This window comes from Staurois parvus, unplaced genomic scaffold, assembly GCF_062004578.1.
Source record: "Staurois parvus isolate SC_StPar_1 unplaced genomic scaffold, SC_StPar_1.0 ptg000239l, whole genome shotgun sequence".
NCBI lineage: Eukaryota > Metazoa > Chordata > Amphibia > Anura > Ranidae > Staurois > Staurois parvus.
Genome location: NW_028318035.1, coordinates 3,230,068 through 3,257,367, shown reverse-complemented (window position 1 = coordinate 3,257,367; position 27,300 = coordinate 3,230,068). Strand labels below are relative to the sequence as shown.

Below are 27,300 nucleotides of genomic sequence, written 5' to 3'. Positions count from 1 at the left end.
ATGGATGAGTATGCAAAAATATAAAAAAATTGGAGAGGGTAAAATAATTTTTTTTTTTTTTTATTTAGTAGAAAAAAAGATTGTCCAGAGTCAGTATTTGTTCACAGGGCAGCTGTATTCACAATTAAGACATATGGGATAACTATTAATATCCAAAGCAGACTTTGCACATTTCAGCAGAAAAAAAAGCAGCTGCTGTGTATGGCATGGAGATTCAGTAGGGTTGGTAAGAACCCAATCTATTGCAGACACAGGAGTTCAGGGAGTTATGCAGGCCATAGGCGGGAAGAAAACCGGCTGTTTTCGTTTAAAAAAAAAAAAAAAAAAAAAATCGTTCAATCAGCTGACATTACCACTATTGGTAAAAAAAAGGTTGGCTGATTTTCATCCCATCTACAGCTGGCAATTATATAGAATATATGCAGAAGAAATAGAATATGCAGAAGAAGGAGAAATAGAATAATAAGAAGAAATCGAATATGAAGAAAAAGTAGTAATAGACTATTAAGAAGAAGAAATAGAATACAAATAAAAAGAAATAGAATATGCAGAAGAAGAAAAAGTTGCAACATTGTATCTATTTGTATCCATTTTGGATACAGATGTTTATATTCGGATACAAATAGATACAATGCTGCTATACTTTTAAATGTCAAATATAATATCGGACTGAAAATCTTCTTTTTTTTTTTTCTTCCTATTCTATTCTTCTCATTCATATTCTATTTTTTTTTCCTTCTTTCATGTCACTGCTCATGCGCATTTTTAAATATCGGAAAAAGATCTGCAAATTTGTCCATCGTTGCTGCGAAAATCGGCAGAACGACAAATTTGGCCGATTATTTTCCAGCAGGACCAATAATCTAAAAGGTCAAAAATCACGAAAAACGACCGACCGATTACCGCACTAACGATCCGAAAATCGGCTGTTTTTTTTTTTATTTCGTCTGATTTTCGGTCGTTTTTCATCTCTTCTATGGCCCGCATTAGAGAGAAGCAGTCAGCAGAAAGTGTAAAGGGCAGGGGATGGTGGTGGGTGGAGTCAACCATGGGGTTTCAATATTTAAAAGCCTGGGTATGCAAAAGCGGGAGCCGTCACGACTCCAGTAGGTGGCGGCCGAAGACTTGTGGGGAGGTATGTAAGATCCATGGTTCCCAGACTCGACAAAATGTAGGCATGTTGCCCTGAAGTGTAGCCGTCAATTTCTCATTAATCAAATCCCAATAGAATTGGGGTTCAACCTCCGACACCGATCTTTGTTTAGAAAGCCAGGCTTTGGTGGTAGTGAGGAAGATTAAATTACGATATCAACAAGTCAGGTTTATGATTGAGAAGAGCTTGAAGTGGATTCCTTGGCATTGCTTTCTAGAAAGAGTATGCAGAAATCTATATACTTGCTGCCAAAGAAGCTGTACCATCAGTGAGGACCACCAGCTGTGGTAATTGGAACAAGCTTCCTAACAGTTATAAAGGAACCAGGGGATTTTTTTTTTCCAAAATCAGGCTTGGGGGGGGGGGGTAATATTAGTAATGTGATCAACCTGCTGAAGTGAAGATTGTAAGTAATACGTTGCAATCTGGAGACACTGGATTTTCAAAGGGCTGAGGACTCCCTGAAAGCACTGGGTGCCTGATTGGCCAGATGTCAAAAGGAAGGAAGGGAGTCACATGTCTACCATACCCATAAGTACTAGGTACTTCTCTTCACTCCTGGCAGCTGAATGGTGGTGCTGGGAGTAATTGCTGCTAGAGGGGCCCCATGAAAGTGAAGATTTTGCTTTACCCTGCTTACATTTTATAAGCCTGAATGTTTGATCACCCCTTTGCATTGGGCTATTTTCTGTTTTACAGCAGGCTTTTAAAAGAGTACTATCCGAGGGACACCGCACCACCGATCACCATGCTGCGCGCCCCTGGAGCCACGCATGTGTGGTTAGTTAGTGGGAGGACGTCCTATGACATCCTCCCAGATCGAGAGAACCGCCTTGCGCCCGTCATTTGCATATATGGCAGGTGGAAAGCTGAGCAGGTTTTTCACTCCAAGTCTATGGGAATGCAAAACCTGCTTAACCCCCCTGGCGGTATTCCCGAGTGTAGCTCGGGGTAGAGTTTCAGTGCCAAAAGCAGTAACCCCCCCGAGCTACACTCGTTTACCATGCAGCGCTGCATAGGGATTCCCTGCAGCGCTTACCTTGTCCTTCGCTCCCGCGATGCGTCCCCTGCAGTGTCCCCAGCCATCTCCTCCGGCCGATGCCAGCTTCCATGTTCTGGTCCCTGTGACGTCGGGACGTATGGGCGCCAGAATTGGCGGCAAATTTAAAATTTTAAATGACTTTTTTTTTTTTTTTTTTAAACTATTATTACATAGTAAAACATTGCTGTTTCAAACCATTTCACATACATTTTGTCCCGAGTGCTTTGTCCGGCGCCCTGCCTGCATTATTACTGTTCTTTCTGCCTGGAAACTTAGAAAAGTCCATGGTGTCCAAAGAGAGTCCCTTTATGTCAAAATCGGTTTTAGACTGGCTAGAGAACAGCGATAGTAAATCAGAACCACTTGCAGAATTGAGTGATAATGATTTGTGGGGGAAATTCCTCATCAGACACTGAAAACGATTCTGCGACTTTGCTCAGCGATGTGCGAACTTGGCGCTATATTTAAAATTTCAGTGTTTTTGGTTTTATTATATTGAATTTTATTATATTTTTATGATTATTAATTTATGATTTCGTGTTTCAAGTTTTATCATGCCCGGGATGTTTACTAGATTCTTGTTCTGACAGATTTCAGTGCGTTATTCCTAAATTACAGGCCTACAATAAAAAAACGACATTTCCATGCAAAAAAAGGTACCGCTTTCAGCACCAAAAATCTGAAATAATCATACCGCTAGGGAGGTTAAAGAAGTATGGGGTTTTTAAAACAAACCCATGCTCACCTCTATGCTGCAGCAGTCCCACACCAGCTCCAAGAACTAAGTGATCACATGACCACTGATTGCCCAGTTCTCTGTCCGCCTGGAGTGGTGAAAAATTACTGTCACTGCTCTCAGCTCTGCTCCTCAAGTGCTTACTGAAGCACAAGGCTGGGGGGGGGAGCAATAGTCAGTTATCACTGACACCGGGTCACAGAATGCAAGCAAGTGCACTCGTGACAAGACATATGGCTAAAAAAGCTTTATCCAGACTCTTGAGGGATAGGTTACACTATATGCAGCATGACTGAATATCCAAGAAGAAAAAGTATTTCCCTGAGCCTAGTGCTTTCATTAATACAGCAGGCTGCGTGTTTGTGTGTGTGTTGTGTGTGGTTTTTTTTTTTTTCATTGGAGAGTAAATGCGACCCTGTAAAAATTAAAATGCTGTTTGCACTGCAATTGCAGTATGAATACTGTAATAAATGTCAGTGTGCATGGATTCTCAACTGATGCCGTCAACACAAGCCCAAAGTCTATAGACACAGGCTGTAACAGTCGCTTCCCTGTCAACTGCCTTACCTTGCACACTTGTCAACCTTCAGTATGCCGTGTTTCAATCTACAGGATATGGTGTTTGAATCCTGAGATGCTGAACTTTGGCTGCTCCTCAAGTAAACATGTAGTTGCCATTGTATATTATTTAGCGTTGTAAACGTTAGCACAGTATCTGTATTGTTTTAAAATGTTTCATAAATGACAGTACCATTCTCTTTTCTAGGTACTTATGGGGTCATATATAAATAGGGCAACACAAAGCAACTGGTCAGATTGTTGCAATGAAGAAAATTTGTTTGGAAAATGAAGAGGGAGGAGTTCCAAGCACAGCCATTAGAGAAATCTCTCTTCTTAAGGAACTTCAACACCCCAATATTGTATGGTAAGGGGCTGCTTCCAATTACAGCTGAAATTGTATCACAATAAGGTCAGGCATATGAAAATGATATAAGGCTACATGCATACGTGCAGAGAAAAATGCTGCTTTTAAAAGGTGTTGGGGTGGGTTTCCCCCCCCCCCATCTTCTAAACTTAGATCCGTATTAGTCAATGTGTCCATGCACATTGTAGCATTTTTATATTCATATTTTAGAGCAGTGTTTAGGGGTATGAGATGGTTACAGCAAATGAACATAGGCTTCTTTTACTGACCAGAACATGCAACAAGTGAACTTTCTTTTTGTCAAGAAGTAATGATGTTAACTAAAATTGGCATAGCAGCCAGACTACTGTCATTTAGGAAAAAAAAATTGTTTTGGTTATGCTACCCTAAAATGATGGTAAACCTTCAGATTTTTTTTTGAGCACTTTCAACGGCTGATCAATCACTTGCTGAGCCTGCAGCTTATTAATCTTTTATTCCTTTCCTATGTTTGTTTAATCTGGTGCCATGATTGCTGCCCCCAGGTTCAGGGTGGCCCTTTTTTTTTTTTTTTTTTTTTTTTTCTTTTTGAGCTAAGTCTCCCTGCATGATGTGCATCAATAGAGCTCCCCTTCCTCGACCTGGTATACATTTTATTTAGGGGTTAGGTGCTTGACTGTAGCCAAAATATATTGTAGCATGTACAAGCTGGGTGGAGGAACCATGACGTGTTGTGGGGGAGCCTAGGAAAATACATGCAGCAGCCAGAGGTCAGGAACATGAAGCAGCTTTTAACAGGGAAATACACTTTTGTTTTTGTATTGTATAGTGCTTTCCTGAGTTGAATATTGTACTATACAAGGGGTTGTAGATGGCATTACTGGTGTGCATCCATTTATAGGTGAACTAAGGCCTAAGGTGTGGGTGTTTTTTTTTTTTTTTGTTTTTTTTTCCACCTAGCCTTCTAGATGTTCCAATGCAGGATTCAAGACTATATCTTATATTTGAGTTTCTTTCCATGGATTTAAAAAGTATTTGGACTCCATCCCTAGTGGTCAGTATTTTGACACTATGCTTGTTAAGGTATGTCTCCGTTTATAATTATTGCAAAATATATTCTGTGCTATGTCAGGAATATGCCTTCTGTTATGTTGTGTTTTGTTTTTTTCTTCTACAGAGTTACTTGTATCAGATTCTGCAAGGCATTATATTTTGTCATGCCAGAAGAGTTTTGCATCGGGATCTAAAGCCTCAGAATCTAATAGACAGCAAAGGTGTCATAAAACTAGCTGACTTTGGGCTGGCCCGAGCATTTGGAATCCCGGTCAGAGTTTACACACATGAGGTATGTTGAACATAACATGAATACAACTTTTTGCAATGCTTGATGTTTAAATTATTGGGTCTCAAAGTAAAACTTTAAGACCTGCTAGCCCAGTTTCACCTTTTTTTGGAGTAAGTTTCAACAGTCTGTTTGCAACGCTAACTTCCTCTCCAGCAGTCTCCACTACCAGTCCTGGCCACCACTTTTCTGATTTGTATGACACTCGGTGGTTTATTTACTAAAGCTTGAGAGTTCAAAATCAAGCTCACTTCTGCATAGAAACCAACTGGATTCAAGGTTTTATTGCCGAAGCTTAATTGAACAAGCTGAAGTTAGAAGCCGATTGGTTTCTATGCAGAAGTGAGCCTAATTTTGCACTCTTGCGTTAGTAAATAAACCCCTCAGCATCCAACCCACTTGAGCCATTGCTGATGTGCAAATGACCCCTTGTGGATGCATCCTCACACTGGCCAGGATTCAAGGTGCTTCCAGACAGTGCAGCACTTGCCCATCCTTACATGAATCTGTCCAGTCTTAAGACTGCAGAAAAATGAATGCTGCACTGTAACTGGTAATAACATGGAGAGAAGTATAGCCAAAGCTTTTTTGGCTTTTACTTCTCTACTGGGTCACAGGAGTGTACTTTTATTTCTGCACTCCTGTGACCCAGATTCAACCATCATTGTTGGTCTGGGTCTGGAAGGATCTGAACTTTGTTGAGATCCACCCAGATGCCTGATGGACATTTAGGCTCAGCCTCTCAGAATGCTGCTGAGATCCTGAGCCAGCTGCTCTCACCCCTTCCACAGCCTGTCACTTCAATGAGCGCTGGAGGGGTACAGCTGTCGGTGACTGATGGTTGCAATTCTGGTCATAGAGGGCCGAGAGATCAAAACTCATGTGATCGCTCAGATCTCAGTCTTTTGAGGCGGTAGGGGACAGCCGCAGCATCAATGATGCGGTCATATAGGTGACAGTGTTTATTTTTATTTATCAGGCTTCTTTTAAATGTGTCCAGTTTGTACCTCAGTTTGATGGGGGGGGGGGTGTCTTTGCACAGCTGAGCTGGACTGAAGAAGGTTCAGTTTAGGCAACCATTAAGTGTTTTTTGGGGTTTTTTTTATACGCTTACGAGTTGCATGGTGCTGAGAGAGCAGAGTGAGATGAGTTCATTTGTGCTGCTTCTTTCACTATCTAGTCAGACTGTAGGTCAAGGATGACCTGGACTCAGAAGTGGGATAAACGATGCTGGCCGTCAGTCTGAGGACTTCTATGGAAATGATTGGAGATAGAATGCAGTAAGGTGAAAAACCACCTGCCTTAACAACCACCTTAATCATCTAATGTGTTTTGAGGGGTCTTGATCTAAAATTTCTAAAAACAAATGTGTTGTACAGTTATTTATCATAACACAACTAACTGAACTGTAGTGCATACCATTGCTGTAGGTGGAGACCTTGTGGTACAGAGCACCAGAGGTCCTTTTGGGATCTGTGAGATATTCTACACCAGTTGATGTGTGGAGCATAGGTACAATATTCGCAGAAATTGCAACGAAGAAACCACTCTTCCATGGAGATTCTGAGATAGACCAGCTTTTCCGAATATTCAGGTATGTGTATCTAATCTGCCGCCTTGTATTCCTTACATTCAAAACTATTCTTCAAGCAAGTGTGTGCTGGAGAATTGCTGGTTGCATTGTATGTAACTGGGATAAAAAGCAAGGAGTCATTGTTTGGTAAATTGGATCATAACAGTAGTAAAGGTCAGTCACCTGAATATTTAAATCTAATGGTAGACTTTGGTGATTATTATTATACAGGATTTATATAGCGCCAACAGTTTGCGCAGCACTTTACACAATGAAGGTAGACATTACAGTTACAATACAATTTGGCACAAGAGGAAACAGACGGCCCTGCTCGTTAGAGCTTACAATCTAGGAGGAAGGGTTGAGTGATGCAAAAGTTAATTGCTGTGGGGGGATGAGCTGATGGAGGAAATAAATGGCGGTTTACTAGGCAGAAGCAGGATAAACTTCTTTAAAGAGGTTTTCAGGGATCGTCTAAAGGTGGATAGATTAGGAGACAGCTGGACAGATTGGGGTAGTGAGTTCCATAGGATGGGAGAAGTCCTGGAGACGAGCTTGGGAGGAGATGACACGTAAACTAGAGAGCAGAAGGTCTTGGGAGGATCGACAAGAGCGGTTCGATATTTTGAGACAAGGTTGGTGATGTAGCTGGGGGCAGAGTTGTGGATGGCTTTGTAAGTTGTTAGTATTTTGAATTTTATTCGTTGAGCTAGTGGAAGCCAGTGGAGGGATTGGCAGAGAGGGGTAGCAGACACTGAACGGTTGGTAAGGTGGATGAACCTGGCAGCAGTATTCATGATAGACTGGGGGGGGGGGGTAGCCTATGTAAAGGTAAGCCAATGAGAAGGGAGTTGCAGTAGTCAAGGCAAGAGATAACCAGGGAGTGAATAGGGAGCTTTGTGGTATCATTGGTTAAAAAAGGGCATATTCTGGAGATGTTGCGTAGGTTGAGGCAGCTTGATTTGGACATGGATTGGATGTGGGCCTGAAAGGATGGCTCAGACTCCAGGGTTACTCCTAGCACCCTGGCATGCAGGGATGGGTTGATAGTGGTGCTATTGATCCTGACTGAGAAATCGGGAAGAGGCATGTGAGGGAGAAAATATTATGAGCTCTGTTTTGGATAGAATGAGTTTTAGGAAGTGGTGTGACATCCAGTCTGATATGTCTGTTAGTAAATCTGTGATACTTGAGGAAATAATTGGGGTGAGCTGAGGAGTAAAGAGATTTGTGTCATCAGCTTTGGAATGGTATTGGAAACCATGGGAAGCTGACCCAAGGAAGAAGTGTATATTGAGAATAGAAGTCCAAGGACAGAACCTTGGGGGACCCCGACAGTAAGAAGAGTAGGAGAGGAGGAAGTAGAGTTGTGACACTGAAGGTGCGGTGAGATAAGTAAGATTCAAACCAACAGAGTATAGTCACGGAGACCAAGTAAGTAGTTTTTGGAGGAGGGGGTGGTCAACTGTGTCAAAGGCAGCCGAGAGGTCCAAGAGCAAGAGTATGGAATAGTGACCATTAGTGTTAGCGGTTAGTAAGTTGTTTGTGAGTTTTAGGAGAACAGTTTCTGTGGAGTGTTGTGGGCGAAATCTTGACTGAAGGGGATCGAGAAGGTTATTTTCAATAAGGTGGTGGCTCAGCCAGTTGTAGACTAGACGTTCAAGGATTCTGGAGGCTAAAGGGAGTAAGGAGATGGGTCTTGGGTTGCCAAGATTGGCAGGATCCAGTGAGGCTTTTTAAGTATTGGGGTGACTAGCACATGTTTTAGAGAGCTGGGGAAGATGCCAGTAGAAAGAGATTGAAGATATGAGTTAAAGAATGAAGGATAGAGCCAGAGGGTGACAGTACTATTTGCAAGAGAAAAGGGGGCAGGTGGTTAGGTGGGCTTTAGAAAACAGTTTACCAACCTCCTCTATAGTAGCTGGGTTTGACAAGGGAAGTATAGATTGTGCAGGTAGACAAGGAATGTAGGGTGTGGGAGATATCTGTACAGGGGAGATCTCGTCACGAATTGTATCAATCTTATTTTTGAAGTGCTTTGCGATCTCCTGGGCAGTAAATGGGTGGAGGTAGAGAAGGTTGAAGTAGAGAGTTAAAGGTAGAAAAGAGTTGATGGGGATTGCGTGAGAGGGTGTTAATGAGAGTGATAAAATAGGTCTGTTTTGGCAGTGTGGAGACAAGAATTGTATTTTTGAAGGGCAGATTTGATTTTTATTGATCGAAGTCTTCCTGGGTCTTAGTCTTGCGCCATAAACTCTCAAGAGCACGGCTAAATTTTTTGAGGCATCTCGTATTGTCTGTTTGCCAGGGCTGTAGCAGTTGGGGCCTAATTCTGTGTGTGGTGAGGGGGGCCAATGTGTCCAGGGTGGAAGACAATGAACTGTTGTAGACAGAAGTGGCCAGGTTGAGGCAGGACAGGGCTGAGATTTTGTCATAGAGACGATCTGTTGCCGAAAAAAGAAAAGGGTTAAGATAACGAAGGGTTCTACGAGTAACTGTTTGGTAGCTGGAAGACAAGGAGGAGAAAGTTGAGGAGAGAGTGAAGCTAATAAGGGAGTGATCAGAGAGGAAAAGGAAAGTTGGTGAGGTTGCAAGGAGTTCATAGGTAGGAGAATGCAAGGTCAAAGGCAGTTACCATTTGAGTGAGTAGAAGCATGCGTCCATTTTTAGGTCAAAAGAAGTGGTTAAGCTCAGAAGTTTAGAGGTAGCAGGAGTGTTAAGATTAACAGGGATGTTGAAGTCACCAAGAATGATAGTGGGAATTTCAGAAGAGAGAAAGTACCGTATTTTTCGCCGTATAAGACGCACCTGACCATAAGACGCACCTAGGTTTTAGAGGCAGAAAACGGGAAAAAAAAAATTCTGAACTAATGGACTGCAGACACAGCACAGGGATGACCAGAGACTGCGGACAGCACAGGGATGACCAGAGACTGCGGACAGCACAGGGATGACCAGAGACTGCGGACAGCACAGGGATGACCAGAGACTGCGGACAGCACAGGGATGACCAGAGACTGCGGACAGCACAGGGATGACCAGAGACTGCGGACAGCACAGGGATGACCATAGACTGCGGACAGCACAGATGACTCCTGACCTTTGGGGAGGTGGGGAGCGGGTACCTGAATTTGACAGGTACCCGCTCTTCCGCAGAGTTTTTGTTTGATCTTACCTGTTCCTCGATCCAGCCGCGCGCAGTCTTCCCGGCTTCTGTAATGGCGGTCGGCATGACAGCCGGGTGCCCAGTGCGCATGAGCGAGAAGCACTTGCGCTTTGTGATTGGTCCGGCGGCTTCTGGGATCTGTCATGTGTCCCAGGTACCGCCTTACCATTCACAAAAAGCACCGCTTCTTGCACATGCACACTTGGCACCCGGCTGTCGTGCCCACACTACAGAAGCCGGGAAGACAGCACGCCGCTGAATAGAGGAACAGGTAAGGTCCCGCTGCAGATCTGAGCGGTCGGCCCGGTATTCTGACACGGCCGCGGTGGAAATACCGGACCGGCCGCTCCATATTCGCCCCATAAGACGCACTGACATTTCCCCCCCAGTTTTGGGGAAGAAAAAGTGCATCTTATACGGCGAAAAATACGGTAAGGCAGCCAGGGAGAGACGTCATCAAGGAAGCTTGATACCGGTCCAGGAGGCCGATGGATCACAGCAATTCTTAAAAACTGGAGTGAACAGACGAATACAGTTGACTTCAAATGAGCAGAGGGAGGTGAATGGAGTACCTGAAAAGTGCTTTGAGGGGATAGGATTCCTACTCCACCTCCTTTCCATCCACTAGGCCTGGTAGAGTGAGTCCAGAAGAGATCACCATGGGAGAGGGCAGAAGGAGAGGGAGAGTTAGATTCATGAAGCCAGGTTTCTGTAATTGCAAGCCAGTTAAAGGAGTTTGTAACAAACACGCCTCTGTCCATGACCTTTTTATCAGACCGTGGGCATTCCAGAGGGCACAGGAAAAGGGGAGGCTGGTTCTAGGAAGAAGAGGAATAGTAACTAGATTGTGTGGATTGTGGCTGCTGTTGGTGGATAGAGGGTGCTGGGTGTGTTGATTAAAGGAAAAAGATGGCGTCCCAGGATTTGGGAAAAAGTCTCCAGATGTTAGGAGAAGCAGAAGGGTGAGGGAGGTAATATGGGAGTATGACTTATATGGAGGGATAGGTTCCAGTGTCCTGGAGGTTTTATTAGTGTGTGTGGGTTCAGAATTAGCAGGAGTTGATGCAGAGCCATACAAAGCAGTGTGCAGGAGTTGACATGGGAGAGATCTGTGTTTACATACAAGGATTAACTGTATGCTGTTTTACTATTTGTTTTTTACTGTGTAAGCACACTGCTTTGTATTGCTGTGCTATGCATGCTGGGGCTGATGGGGGTGAGATCTGTATTGTTTACGTACAGACCTCTCCTCTGTCAATGTTCCTCGGTGATTGCTGTGTGCCAGCAAGGAATCTCCGGCCCGGAACCGGTGATCGACAGCTGTAGCCGCCAATGGCATCCAGCATTTTAGACTGCATGTTTTGAGGGGACAGCAAATTTACACTGTTATACAAGCTGTACACTCACTGCTTTTACGTTGTAACAGTGTCATTTCTTCTGTGTTACATGAAGATATAATAATCTATTTACAAAAATGTGAGGAGTGTACTCCATTATTATTTATTATTATTATTTATTATTATTATTATACAGTATATAGCACCAACAGTTTGCTCAGCGCTTTACAATATAACGGGCGGCAATACAGTAACAATACAGTTAAATACAAGAGGGATTTGAGAGCCCTGCTCCTTGGAGCTTACAATCTAGGAGGGAGGGGCTAGTGGTACAAAAGGTAGTAACTGTGGGGGATGGACTGGTTGGAAGAGTAGAAGAATCCAGTATTAGCTGAGGGCAGGATAGGCTTCCCTGAAGAGAGATTTTCAGAGATTGCCTAAAAGTGAGCAGAGTAGGTGATAGTCTGATAAAGTGGGGTAGAAAGTTCCAGAGGATGGGGGAAGCTCTGGAGAAGTCCTGGAGACGAGCATGGGAGGAAGAGACAAGGGAGCTGGAGAGTAGGAGGTCTTGCGAGGAGCGGAGAGGACGATTTGGGTGATATTTAGAGACAAGATTGGTGATGTAATTTGGGGCAGAGTTATAAATGGCTTTATACGTTATTGTTAGTGTTTTGAATTTTATCCATTGGGCAATGGGAAGCCAGTGGAGGGATTGTCAGAGAGGGATGGCAGATACAGAACGGTTAGTAAGGTGAATGAGTCTGGCAGCATTCATGATAGACTGAAGAGGGGATAGTCTGTGATGAGGTAGGCCAATGAGGAGGGAGTTACAATAGTCAAGGCGAGATATAACAAGGGAGTGAATAATTTGCTTAGTGGTTTCCGAGGTTAGGAACGGGCGTATCTTGAAGATGTTGCAGAGGTGCAGTCTACAAGATTTGGACAGTGATTGGATTTGGGGCTGAAAGGACAGATGGGAGTCTAGGATTACACCTAGTACCCTGGCATGAGGGGAGGGACTGATGATTGTGTTATTGATCTTGATGGAGAAGTCATGGGAGGGGGCACGGGCTGGAGGGAATACTAAGAGCTCAGTTTTGGAAACATTGAGTTTGAGGAAGTGGAGTGACATCCATGCCGATATGTCGCTTAGTAATGCGAGAGGAGACTGAAGGGGTGAGGTGAAGGGTAGAAAGATAGATTTGTGTGTCATCAGCATAGAGATGGTACTTAAAGCTGTGGGAGTTTATCAAGTGACCAAGGGAGGAGGTGTAGATGGAGAAGAGAAGGGGTCCAAGGACAGAACCTTGAGGGACCCCTACGGAAAGAGGGAGTGAAGAGGAGGCAGCGTTATAGGTAACACTGAAGGAGCGCTGCAATAGGTAGGAGGAGAACCAGGAGAGAGCAGAGTCTGAGGCCAAGAGGAGTTTTTTTGAGGAGGAGGGGATGGTCAACCGTGTCAAAAGCTGCAGAGAGGTCAAGTAGTAAGAGTACGGAGTAGTGGCCATTGGTTGGGATGAGTACGGAGTAGTGGCCATTGGTTGGGATGAGTACGGAGTAGTGGCCATTGGTTGGGATGAGTACGGAGTAGTGGCCATTGGTTGGGATGAGTACGGAGTAGTGGCCATTGGTTGGGATGAGTACGGAGTAGTGGCCATTGGTTGGGATGAGTACGGAGTAGTGGCCATTGGTTGGGATGAGTACGGAGTAGTGGCCATTGGTTGGGATGAGTACGGAGTAGTGGCCATTGGTTGGGATGAGTACAGAGTAGTGGCCATTGGTTGGGATGAGTACGGAGTTGTGGCCATTGGTTGGGATGAGTACGGAGTTGTGGCCATTGGTTGGGATGAGTACGGAGTTGTGGCCATTGGTTGGGATGAGTACGGAGTAGTGGCCATTGGTTGGGATGAGTACGGAGTAGTGGCCATTGGTTGGGATGAGTACGGAGTAGTGGCCATTGGTTGGGATGAGTACGGAGTAGTGGCCATTGGTTGGGATGAGTACGGAGTAGTGGCCATTGGTTGGGATGAGTACGGAGTAGTGGCCATTGGTTGGGATGAGTTCGGAGTAGTGGCCATTGGTTGGGATGAGTACGGAGTAGTGGCCATTGGTTTTAGCTGTTAGTAGATCATTAGTGAGTTTTAGTAGGGCAGTTTCAGTGGAGTGTAGAGGGCGAAAGCCAGACTGTAAAGGGTCAAAAAGGTTGTTGTCAGTGAGGTAGGAGCTCAGGCGATTGTTGACTAAGCGTTCTAAGAGTTTAGAGGTAAATGGCAGCAGGGAGATGGGTCTTAAGTTGTTCAGGTTGGTGGGGTCCAGGGAGGGCTTTTTAAGTATGGGAGTGATGTGTGCATGTTTTAGAGGGGAGAGAAGGGCACCAGTAGAGAGGGAAAGATTGAAGATGTGAGTGAGGGAGCATAGGATGGAAGAAGGGGGTGACCATAGTAGTGATGGGGGGACAGGATCCAGGGGGCAGGTAGTGAGATGGGCTTATGAGAACCTTAGTGACCTCTTCGGTAGTAGCGAGGTCAAAAGAGGAAAGTGTTGAGGGAGGTTTAGTATAAGGTATGCTAAGTGGGGTGGATGTCTGTGCAGTGGCGATGCCCGTACGAATTGCGTCAATCTTCTTGAAATGATTTGCAATCTCGAGCAGTGAGTGAGGTACTGGGTGGAGGTGGAGAAAGTAGAGTTAAAAGTAGAGAAGAGATGATGAGGACTGGATGAGAAGGAATTAATAAGAGTGACAAAGTAGGCTTGTTTGGCAGCATGAAGGGAGGACTTGTATGTTAAGAAAGCAGATTTATATCAGGTGAATGCTTGCTGGGATTTGGTTCTACGCCACAATCACTCCAGCGCACGACTATGTCGTTTAATATTTCTGGTGTGGTCAGTCTGCCAAGGTTGTAATGGTTGGGGCCTGATGCTTCGTGCTAGAGGAGCAAGTGAGTCTAATGCGGATGAAAGCGAACTGTTATAGACAGCAGTGGCCAGGGCAGGATGTGAGAGATTCTGTCAGTTGCAGGGTTCAGGTTGTGAAGGTTTCTGCGGGTAATTGTTTGCTGCTTGGAGGGATAGGTGCTTGAAGACTAGACTGTGCAGGTGATGAGATTGGGATCAGAGAGAGGAAAGGGGGTGTTTGTGAGGTTGTAGGGAGTGCAAAGATGGGAGAAAGCAAGGTCTAATGTATTCCCATCAGAGTGAGTGGAGGACTGTATACATTGTGCTAATGCAAAAGATGAGGTTAGGTTGAAGAGTTGGGATGTAGCCGGGTTGTTGACATTAATAGGGATGTTACTATCTCCGAGAATGATAGTGGGTAGTTCAGAGGAGAGAAAGTAGGGTAGCCAGGCAGAGAAATAATCAAAGTGGGACACCGGTCCAGGAGGCCGATAGATCACTGCAATCCTCAGAGAAATGGGAGAAAACAGCCGGATGCAGTGAGTCTCGAAAGAAGAGAAGGATAGAGAGGGAGGGTTAGGGAGGACTTGAAAGGTGCTCAGTGGGGATAGAAGCAAACCAACCCCACCACCTTTCCGACCACTGGGTCTGGGTGAGTGGGTCCAGATGAGTTCTCCATAGGAAAGTGCTGCGGGGGAAGCAGAATCTGCTGCTTGAAGCCAGATTTCTGTAATTGCTAGTAGGTTAAGGGAGCGGGAGACAAAAAGGTCATGGACAGAGGTGAGCTTATTACAGACCGAGCGGGCATTCCAGAGCACACATGAAAAAGGGAGGGTGGTTTTTTGGACAGTTCTGTGAGATACTGTAGGTATGCTTCAGTATGTCACAGTACATGTTGGCATTCATGGTTCTCTCAATGAACGGTATGTGCCGGTAGCACTCATGCAGCCCCAGACCACCACCATGCTTGACTGTAGGCAAGACACACGTGTGTTTGTTTGTTTTTTTTCCCCAAATCCTTTTTATTAAACTTTTATCCTCACAAAAGCACATCAAAATAACATTTACATCCAAAATACAATCATGCCCCAGAGATTTTGCTTTCCCATCCCCCCCCCCCCATCCAAAACCCCATAATTTACCCTGGTTAAATATCTGTAATTCATTTCAACCATGTTCATATTAATCGGCCCTATGTGTTTAATTTAAACATTTTACATTTCTGAAGACACACTTGTCTTTGTACGCCACACACACACACTTGACACCATCTGCACCAAATAAGTTTATCTTGCTCTCATCAGACCACAGGACATGGTTCCTGTTTGTGGCTTTCTTGTGCATCATCTTCAGAAGAGGCTTCCTTCTGGGACGACAGCCATGCAGACCAATTTGATGCAGTGTGCGGCGTATGGTCTGAGCACTGACAGGTTGACCCCCACCCTTTAACCTCTGCAGCAATGCTGGCAGGACTTCTACGTCTTTTTCCCATAGACAACCTCTGAATATGACACTGAGCACGTGCACTCAGCTTCTTTGGTCGACCATGGCAGGGCCTGTTCTGAGTGGAACCTGTCCTGTTAAACCGCTGTATGGTCTTAGCCACTGTGCTGCAGCTCATTTTCATGGTCTATGCCATCTTTATGTAGAGCAACAATTCTTTTTTCTTTTTTTTTTTTCCAGATCCTCGAGTTCTTTGCTATGAGGTGCCATGTTGAATTTCCAGTGACCAGTATGAGAGAGTGAGAGCACCAAATTTACCACACCTGCTTCCCATTCACACGTGAGACCTTGTAACACTGAGTCACATGACACTGGGGAGGGAAAGTGGCTAATTGGGCCCAATTTGGTGTACTCAAGTTTGTTGCCAGCGGTTTAGACATTAATGGCTGTGTGAGTTATTTTGAGGGGACAACAAATTTACACTGTTATACAAGCTGTACACTCACTACTTTACATTGTACATTGTGGAGGGAAGTAAACATAAACTAAAATAATATGGTTGCATAAGTGTGCACACCCTTAAACTAATACTTTGTTGAAGCACCTTTTCATTTGATTCCAGCACTGTCTTTTTGGGTATGAGTCTATCAGCATGGCACATCTTGACTTGGCAAGATTTGCCCACTCTTCCTTGCAAAAAACACTCAAAATCTTTCAGATTGCTGTGAGGGCATCTCCTGTGCACAGCCCTCTTCAGATCACCCAACAGATTTTCCATCTGATTCAGGTCTGGGCTCTAGCTGGGCCATTCCAAAGCTTGAATCTTCTGGTGAAATCATTCCTTTGATTTGGATGTATGCTGTAGGTTGTTGTCATGCTGAAAGATGAAGTTCCTATTCATATTCAGTTTTCTAGCAGATGCCTGAAGTTTTTGTGCCAATATTGACTGGTATTTGTAACTGTTCATAATTCCCTCTACCTTGACTAAGGCCCCAGTTCCAGCTGAAGAAAAACAGCCCCAAAGCATGATACTGCCACCACCATGCTTCACTGTGTGTATGGTGTTCTTTTGATTTTGTTTAGTGTGTGTGTGTGTGTGTGTGTGTGTGTGTGTGTGTGTGTGTGTGTGTGTTTTTGTGCCAAACATATTGGAATTATGGTCTGATAAAACCAAGGTTGAACTTTTTAGCCATAACACATTTTCCCACATGCTTTTGGGAGACTTCAGATGTGTTTTTTACAAAATTTTTAGGCAGGCTTGGATGTTTTTCTTAAGAACAAGCTTTCATCTTGCCACTCAACCCCATAGCCCAGACGTATGAAAATACGTGAGATTGTTGTCACATGTACCACACGGCCAGTACTTGCCAGATATTCCTGCAGCTCCTTTAATGTTGCAGTAGGCCTTTTAGCAGCCTCCCAGAACAGTTTTCTTGTCTTCATCAATTTTGGAGGGACATCCAGTGTAACAGAAACCGGACCTCAGACCGCACTTGTGTATTTTCCGTCATACTGCAGCTTCCCTGTCCGAACACAAATCCCTGGACACCACCCGCTGATCATGCAGGAAATTAGGACAGCACCAGACGCTTCTTAAGACAGGAAGTCAACTCCTTTATTCTTACACACACTATATACACAGGGCGGGGAAACACAACCAGGGACAGGAAACACATCAGCCTGCCCCATCAGTGGGAAGGGCTTCAGGAAACTCACCCCCCCCCCCACACACACACCCAACCAAGACACAACAATGGGATGCAGCACATGGCAGCGGACAATGGACAGCCACATGACAGAGAACAAAGCACAACACACCAATACACATTCCCATTCACACCCTGTACCCCTTAACAGGCACAGGGTGTGTTTAAACATAAGAATTTTGGAAGATGATACAGGGGTCCCCCCACTCCCAAAGGTCACTCACGTCACATCCTGTTCTTGGTAATGTCACTGTTGCGCCATATCTTGATGACTGTCTTCACTGTGTTCCATGGTATATCTAATGCCTTTGAAATTCTTATGTACCCTTCTCCTGACTGATATCTTTTAACAATCCGATCCCTCTGATGCTTTGGAAGCTCTCTGTGGACCATGACAATTGAGTTGTACAGTTTTATAGGTCACATTAAAGGTGGAAAAAGTTCTGACATGATTTCTTTGTCTCCTTCTTTTTTCTACATTACAGAAACCTGACATTTTAACAGGGGTGTTGTGATGAACCGTCCCTTTGTGATAACATTTTGCCCTTTCTGTTCTGGTTTTCTCCCCTTTGTAAAGCTGTTATGTAGACAGACATTCTACACTGTCTATTTAGGGTAATTTGAATTTGTAGTATTTCACTTCTAATAGAGTTCATACTGTATTGTTAGTTGTAGGGTTTGTTGTGGGTGGGGAAAACCCTATTCCAGGCTGTCTAGTGGGGGTGGGGTTGAAGCTGTATATTTAATAAAGAGTCATTCATTTTCACCCTACAGGAAGTTCCAACTCGTGGTTTGGGGAAAGATTGTTTTTGAGCTTTAATACCTGCCTTGGCAAAGAGCTGCAAGACTTGCCAAAAAAGGGGACCATTGGGTGTGACTCATCGCTCCGCACGTGGAAGACCTTTCCTCATTGCGGAGAAAGTCCAAACCACCAACCAGGACCCCATCTTTTTCATGGAGACGTCCCTGCTCAGCCAGATGGCTATATGGGACCTCCGGAAGCCAGCTCTCCAAAGTCTGCTTGTCGATCAGGGAGGTATCGCTGGCTCCAAGACCAGAGAGGAACTGTTGGATGAGATTATGGCCCTGGACCAAACTGATGCGCACCCCACTTCACCTGATGCACTCTCCGCTACGCTTAAAGTGAACACTGCTCCGCCAGAAGTGAACTCTGCTTCACAGGATGAGTTTGAGGAACAGAGCAGCTCATCGGCCCCTGAAACGCCAGGCCCACTTAGCACCGTATGGAGACTCCTATACCATTCGGATTTATGACAAGAGGTGGAGTAGCGTTTGGCTCTGTTCGGCAGCGCTCCCACCCCCACACAGATTTCCAAGGCCCTGGATGATGCCACCCAACTGCGGCTTTGTCACTCCCGGTCATCAACCGAGGGCTCGGTCTGGGAGAGGATTACCTCCCGCCTGCTCCAGACTGCAACCAGACCAAAGAAAATTCCCTACGCTGCTTTTAAAACTTTCTCTGAGGCAGATGGGGACATTGACAGCTTTCTTCAGGACTTTGAACGGTTGTGCACCATCCATGGTGTGGCAGCCCAAGACTGGGTCCCTAATTTGAGCAGCAAGCTAACCGGTCGGGCTGCAGACGAATTCAGGACTGTATCTGACAGCTGCTGCTTGAAATATGATTTTGTTAAGGAACACTTGCTGGCCCACTACGCTCTCACCGCAGAGGCGTACTGCTTAAATTTCCGGGCACTCAAGAGGAAACCCGAGGACACCTTCACTGAATGGGGACATCCGTTACAACACACTGCCCGCAGCTGGGTCTGAGGGTGTCAGATCACCAAACTGGAGGAACTGTTACAACTGCTGTTACTGGAGCAGTTTTACAATGGACTTCCAGGGGGTGTTAGACATTCGGTCCGGGACAAACACCCCCTAATCTTAGCTGACGCTAGTCGCTGGGCAGATGAGTACCTGGATAACAGGAGGCTAACCAAGCCTGCCATTCCACCTGCACCTCGTCCACAACCAGTGGTGCCCACTCCGGTCACCCGAGAATGTCTCAGACCACCCACACCTTCTGATCCAAAGTGGTCTGGCCCACGCTCTTATGGCTGCAACCAAACAGGGCACATCTGCATTCATTGCCCCCGGAGTCCACTAAGGCCCCAGAGAAGCCAACCCCCTCGGGGCACTTTCAACCGACTCACCACTCCCTATGGCCGAGCCTCTGTCTACTCCCTACAGAACCACCCGAGTGACACCGCCTGTTCATGGAGGAATTTTACCACTGAGGATGAGGACATCGGGGTCTTTCATGAGGCTAACCCTCTCCAGGCTGCCACCCCGGACAATTGCCAACATCACCAACAGGTTGTCCATGTTAACGGCCATCGGGCCCAAGGATTACGGGACACTGTGGCCACACTCACCCTAGTCCAACCCCAAATGGTACCAGACTGGGCCAAGACCAGGCAGTCTGTGGCCATACGGGTAGCGGGAGGCCATGTCTACCGGATTCCTATCGCAAGGGTTCATCTTGATGGGGGGGCCAGGGACGTTGAAATTGGAGTAATGCAGAGCTTGACAGCTGAGGTTCTCCTTTGGAAATGATCTGGGAGTCCTGGTCTCCACTTTTGGCACCGAGACCCCTGCTGAAGCTCACCCAGTCACCACTCGCCACCAAGCTAGAGAGCATGCTGCTGCTCCACCTGCCGAGTAAGAGGTTCCGGTAAGAGTCAAATACCCACCCCCTGCTGAGCTTGGCCCTGACCTGGGATTCCCCCGCTGATTTCGCTAAAACAGCCAGTGACCAGACCTTAGACCCCTATAGGCGGAGGGCTGGAAGTGATCCTGGGGGATTGGGAGATGTGAGGTATGAGTGGGACCAGGGCAAGTTGTGCAGGGTCCACGGGGGAGCAGGGGTGGACGCTGCCCAAATACCTCACCGGCAGATGGTAGTACCGAGGAAGTATCGGCGTGACCTCCTCCAGATTGTACATGATATTCCCCTTGCTGGACATTTGGGTAATCGACGGACCCTGCATCGCTTACTCCTGGCCAGAAGAAACTCTGGGTTATCGGGCGACGTTCGGGACTACTGTCTGTCTTGTGAGGTCTGCCAGAAGGTAGGAAAGCAGAGAGACAGGCCCAGGGCATCTCTGAGGCCCCTACCCATAGTCGGGGAACCTTTTCAGTCATATCGCCATGGACCTAGTGGGGCCCCTGAAAGGGCCTAGTCCCACAGGCAAGAAGTATATCTTGACCATTGTCAACTACACCACCCGGAGGCCGTAGCGCTGAGAGATGTGCAGGTAGAAACCGTTGCTCAAGCCCTGCTGCAGATCTTTCCTCGGGTAGGATTTCCTCGGGAGATCCTGACCAACCAAGGCACGCAGTTCACGGCCGAGCTTACCCAACAATTTTGGTAGTTGTGTGGTATCAGACCGCTGTACAGCTCTCCCTACCACCCCCAGACCAATGGGCTCTGCGAACGGTTTAACGGTACGCTGAAACAGCTCCTCCGACCGTTCACCATGTCCCATAAGGACTGGGTGCAGCATCTTCCCCACCACCTGTTCGCCTACCGAGAGGTACCGCAGGAGTCCACTGGGTTCTCTCCCTTCGAGCTGCTGTACGGCCGAAGGATTTGGGGACCCCTGGATCTCCTACACGAACACTGGGAGGGAACGGTAGCCGAGGAGGGGACCTCGGTGGTGGCCTATGTGCTGGAGCTCAGGGAGAGGCTACAACGGTTGACGACCCTAGTAGGGGACAACCTTGAGGCCACCCAGAGCCAACAGGAATGGTGGTACGACCGGTCTGCCCAAGACCGAACGTTTCACTTAGGACAGAAAGTGTTGGCCTTGAAACCAGTCAGGCATGACAAATTACAGGCTGCCTGGCAGGTCCCGTACCAAGTGGTGGAGCGACTCTGATACCAGGTACATTGTAGCTCGCTGTTCGGATGGAAGGATCCGGAAAACCTTCCATGTGAATAGGCTGAAACCATTCATCGAACGACAGGAGGAGAGTATAGCTGCTATTTGCGCTCCGGCTACCGATGATGCTTCTTCTGCCGGGGGACGGACAGTCCCAGCTGAGTGTAGCGGATGTAGATATCAGCACACGGCTGCCTCCCAAGGCCCAGGAACAGGCCTGCCAACTCCTCCAAGAGCACAGAGGGCTGTTCTTGTCTCTGCCCGGTTACACCACTACAACTGCCCACCGGGTAGACACGCAGGGTCAGGCCCCCCTGAAGCAGGCGGCCTACCGAATGCCCATCAGAGAAGGGATGAGAAGAGAGATTAAGGAAATGTTAGATTTAGGTGTGATAGAACCCTCAGACAGTTCCTGGGCCTCCCCAGTAGTCCTGGTACCCAAGAAGGACGGAACTGTCCGGTTCTGTTTGGACTACCGCAGGCTCAGTGACCGATGCATACCCCATGCCCTGGATAGATGAGCTGCTGGACCAGATGGCGAGAGGTAATTTTCTTACCACTATCGATCTCTGCAAGGGGTACTGGCCGATTCCACTGGTTCGGACGCAGTACCAAAGTTGGCATTCGCCACCCCATTCGACTTGTACCAGTCCAGGGTCATGCCGTTTGGGATGAAGAATGCCCCGGCTACCTTTCAGAGAATGGTAGATAAGCTGCTGGATGGACTGCCGGACTTCTCCTGTGCCTATCTAGATGATCTAGCTATCTACAGTGATAGTTGGGAGGATCACCTCCGGGAAGTGCTTGATTGCATTGGGCAAGCAGGGCTGGCCATCCGACTGGACAAATGCCATGTTGGGGTGTTCGAGGTCCAATATCTAGGACATCGGGTAGGATGTGGGAAGCAATGACCGGAACTGGCAAAAGTGGCAGCGGTAGAAAATTGGCCCACTCCCCAAACCAAGACCCAGGTCCTTAGCCTTCCTAGGCACTGCGGGGTACTACCGTAAATTCATCCCCAACTACAGCGCCATTGCTAAACCCCTAACTGATCTGACCCGGATGAATCTGCCCCGACAGGTTGTGTGGTCCCCAGAGTGTGAAACGGCTTTCCAAAAGCTCAAATATGACCTGATCCATGCTCCTGTTTTGACTGCTCCTGACCCATTGGTGTCAGTGGGGGGGAGGAATAGTGCCCCATTGTTGGTGTCAGTGGGGGGGAGGAATAGTGCCCCATCGTTGGTGTCAGTGGGGGGGAGGAATAGTGCCCCATCATTGGTGTCAGTGGGGGGGAGGAATAGTGCCCCATCGTTGGTGTCAGTGGGGGGGAGGAATAGTGCCCCATCGTTGGTGTCAGTGACACCAACGATGGGGCACTAATCCTCCCACTGACACCAATGACACTTAACTTGCTGACCCCTGTTCCAGCACCAGTGCCAGGCTGTCAGGTGGGGTTGAAGCTGTATATACTGAGCTGTGTTTAATGAAGAGTCATTTTCATTTTCACCCTACAGGAAGTTCTGAATCGTGGTTAGGGGAAGGATTGTTTTTGAGCTCTAATACCTGCCTTGGCAGAGTGCTGGAAGACTTGCCGAAAAAGGTGACCATTGGGTGTGACGCATCGCTCTGCACGTGGAAGCCCAGGTGGAACGGTTCCGCCACAGGTGTGCTTTTTTTTTTTTTTTTTTTTTTTGTGTGTGTCTACTGTTAGGTTGTACGGGGCCCCGTGACATCTGACAGGCGCGCACCCGCCACCCACCCACCAGAGAAAATATCAAAATTATATTTATGGTAAAAATACACAAACTTTATTAATGGTCACAATCTCAACCACATTCCTATTAAATCTAAATTCTAAAACTGTATTGAGTTAAGAAATTGTGTGTAATTGAGGTCTTGGGGCTCATTCACATAGGTGCTGTGGGCTGTGGCGTGTGCATCAGTGGTTTATGTGGCTGGAGCCACTTGGAGCGGTTTGAAAGCAACCTATGTTACACTATGGAAATACTGCAGGTCGTAATTTGACAGGCATATGGGTGCAGGTGTACAGCCCTGAACACAGTGAGCATTCAGGGCCACTTCCCCATACCACTCATTCATATGATCCAGGCCAGGGGACCTGTGTGAATATGGTGTTTTTTTTTTTTTTTTACTTTTTTTTTTTCCCCTCAGCCCATTTAATTCAATGGGCTGCCTAATGTGTGGGTACATGCAAAAATACTGCAGTCGTATTTTAATTGTCACCTAACCATACAGTACTTTTATTTATTATTTTATTTCCGGTACTTGTATAACGCCGTCAATTTACGCAGCGCTTTACATATATATTGTACATTCACATCAGTCCCTAACCCTCAAGGGGTATACAATCAAAGGTCCCTAACTTACATTCATACATACACATACTAGCGCCAATTTAGACAGGAGCCAATTCACCTCCCAGCATGTCTTTGGAGTGTGGGAGGAAACCAGAGGACCCGGAGGAAACCCACGCAGGCACAGGGAGAACATGCAAACTCCAGGCAGGTGGTGCAATGGTTGGGATGCAAACCAACGGCCCTAGTACTGCCAGGCAGAAGTGCTAACCATTTAGCCACTGTGCTGCCCAGTACTTTGGTTTGTGTTTTGGTGGCTGTGAATACATCTGTTTACTTGATGTGTGGAGGTGCAATTAAGTATTCATGGTGCCTGCACACCTGCAATGGGCATTGTGTTTCTTTGCTGTGCTCTTGCATGCCTTTCTGCACCACAAATGGTGTGAACAAATTCCTAATGGCCAGCTCACACTATAAAAACAGTCTAGATGCATTTTTGCATGTGCATTATTTTTTTTTTACATGTTCTGGTGCATTTTTTTATGCATTTTCGACTATCCGTTCATTTTTCCTCCTCTTTCTCTATTTAATTAGGGACGTGTACGTTCCGTTGCATTTTTGATGCGTTTTTACCATGTTACAGTACAGTTCTGTGCAGAAAAAAATGCAGCCTGGTCTTTTTTTTTTTTTTTTCTCCTGCATTCGGAAAGCACTGGAACTGCAAGAGCTGATGTGAACTCTGACATTGACAACCATATCCCCTACTTTCTGTGCGTTTTGGATGCAGAAAAAACGCAACTGAAATGCATGTCCTGTGAACTGGCCCTCAAGGTTATTATACACAAGGCAATGGAACTGATCAGGAATTGTGAATGCAATCAGACTAGCGGTGAGATACAATCAGGAATCTTATAATAATGCTAGATTTGAGCTGTAGGTGATCGGAAATTGGACACATTAACTATTTATTTACTGATCTAGTTAAAAAGAGTTGAGCAGTGATATATAGATTTGCAGAGGGAATAAGTGATGACAGTGTGGGGGGAGGGGGTCAAGTTGTATAAGGAAAGAGATTTGTAGCGGTGAACAGAAAAGGATCAGCAGTCTGGGGGAGAGAAACAAAGTTACAATCAAATGTACACAGAAGGAAAGTTGAAGTGTCAAACCTGTGGAGCAGAGCAGGAGCGCCTCCTAACATTCACAACACTGAGCCGCTGTGTCATAGAATGACAGGGGGCCAGGGGCAGACTGACAACTCATGGAGCCCCCGGGCAATAGGGGATCATGGGGCCCATGTGTCCTCGCCCACACTCAAACCACACCCAAAAAGGCCTATGAAAGGTACCAGGGGCGTCTCATGGGGCCCCCTACTGACCCCAGGCCCTCGGGCAGTGCCCGAGTTCCCAAATGGTCAGTCTGCCCCTACAGGGGGCTAACAATGGGATTTAGCAGCTGCACATGGGCTTGTCACCTAATGATAATGTATAATAGAAGTAGCTGGAACAGGGGTGGACTGACAACTCATGGGGCCCCGGGCAATAAGGGATCATGGGGCCCCTGTGTCCTTGCCCAAACTCAAAAAAGCCTATGAAAAAGGTACCAGGGGCATCTCATGGGGCCCCCTACTGACCCTGGGTCCTCGGGCAGTGCCCGAGTTCCCAAATGGTCAGTCTGCCCCTGCAGGGGGCTAACAATGGGATTTAGCAGCTGCACATGGGCTTGTCACCTAATGATTATTATTATACAGTATTTATAAAGCGCCAATAGTTCGCTCAGCGCTGTACATTACAAAGGGGGACAGAACATGTGACAGAACAATACCAATACAATGCAAAACATGAGGGGATCGAGGGCCCTGCTCTTTCGAGCTTACAATCTAGGAGATAATGATGATATAATAATAATAATGATGATGTATAATAGAAGTATATGGAACACAAATGTGCGAAGGACCAGGGCATTGTGACAGGGAAGCTTGCTGTTGTGTTGGCACACAGGGAAGCTAGAGGCTAACTGCTAAAATATCAACATTAGGTGTTCTAACTCTAACCACTGCTGTACATTTTGGAAAATGTATCTATTTAATCGCTTTTAAAACTTGTATGCATACATTGGTTAACACACCTTTTCCACAAAGCTTTAGGAACACCCAACAATGAAGTCTGGCCAGATGTGGAATCGCTACAAGAATACATTTCCAAAATGGAAAGGAGGCAACTTGGCTGCTAATGTGAAAAACATTGATAAAGATGGCCTGGACTTGCTTGCTGTAAGTAATATATTCTCATGTGCAGGAGCATGTCTTGTAGACAATGCAGTCTGACCAGATAGCAGTTTCAAGTTAATGTTCTATAAAGGGACAAATGGGACACTTCATAATCAGCAGAACATACATGTTAGTGAAAATCCAGTTCTGCACGCTGGACATTATAAACCTCGTCTTTAAGACAAAATTTTACTATTGACTTTGCATTTGTTTTTAAAGTTCTCTATCCCCAGGCATTGTTAGCAAAAATGTCCTATGAGGCATGAATAGTCTTCCAGGTGATTCCCCTCATATACACTGAGTATTTCCATTGTTCTTTACAAAATATGGACCTAGGTATGTCTTTTCCAATATGGCTGAGGAACTTAAACTTTTATATTTCAGCCGTATCCTGTAAATGTTTTACTGTTAAGTAGTAATTGAGAATTCTTTAAGGTACCGACTTTATATCCCTGATGCCCTTTATCACTCTTGGAGATCATTTAAATGAGTTTATCATGACACACAGATTTCAGTGTAGAAATTAGTCTGATTTTTTTTTTTTTTTTTATCTTGAGACCTTTTGAGGCCTTCCCTAATCCATTCAAGGAAACTTGTCTTAATCCATAGTTGGATTGCACCACTCTTAGTTTATATATCCTTTTTTTTTTTTGACAGAAAATGCTCAACTATGATCTGGCAAAAAAGAATTTCTGCTAGAAAAGCCTTACTTCATCCATACTTTGGTGACTTGGATAAGTCAAGCCTTCCTGCCAACCAGATAAGGAATTAACCTTGTGATGCTCATTCTGGACTCTAAAAAAAAAAAAAAAAAAAAAAAGAAACAAACAAAAACAAGAAAAAAACAAACAAGAAAAAAAACAAAAAATAAAAAAATAACACAGCAGTGGTGATCCATAGTATTTTTACAGTGTATGTATTTGTATGTGTCTTTTCTGTGTTTGTCTTTTTCCCCTCCCTGCAGCTGCAGGCTTTGCAGTTGCTTACAGTACTTACATGTAAACCTTGTCTTTAACACTTGCAAATATTGACCCCAGAGCTGTGTAGAGATGAGAAAATCAAAGTAATGATTTAATAAAGCTCTTTATTCACCAATAATTCTACATATGTGCAGGTGTTTTTTTTTTTTTTTTTTTTTTTTCCTCCATACAGGATTTATATAGCACCAACAGTTTGCTCAGCGCTTTACAATATAACGGGAGACAATACAGCTCAATACAAGAGGGATAGGAGGGCCCTTCTCCATGGAGCTTACAATCTAGGAGGGAGGGGCTAGTGGTACAAAAGTTAGTAACTGTGGGGATGGACTGGTTGGAAGAGTAGAAGATGCCAGTATTAGCTGAGGGCAGGATAGGTTTCCCTGAAGAGAGGTTTTCAGAGATCGGGTAAAAGTGAGCAGAGTAGGCAATAGTCTGATAAATTGGGATAGAGAGTTCGAGGATGGGGGAAGCTCTGGAGAAGTCCTGGAGACAAGTGTGGGAGGAGGAGACAAGGGAGCTAGAGAGTAGGAGGTCTAG

General features: G+C 45.8%; 1 pseudogene across 1 annotated transcript; it reads left to right on the top strand.

The window, feature by feature from the left end:
• LOC149459993 (cyclin-dependent kinase 1-A-like) lies at positions 1 to 26,881 on the top strand (annotated as a pseudogene). The gene is made up of 9 exons (XR_016313171.1): positions 1 to 38; positions 3,698 to 3,856; positions 4,796 to 4,918; positions 5,013 to 5,180; positions 6,608 to 6,771; positions 18,072 to 19,992; positions 22,717 to 22,866; positions 25,655 to 25,786; positions 26,441 to 26,881. The product of XR_016313171.1 is annotated as a cyclin-dependent kinase 1-A-like (transcript).
• Positions 26,882 to 27,300: the final 419 nt, after the last annotated feature.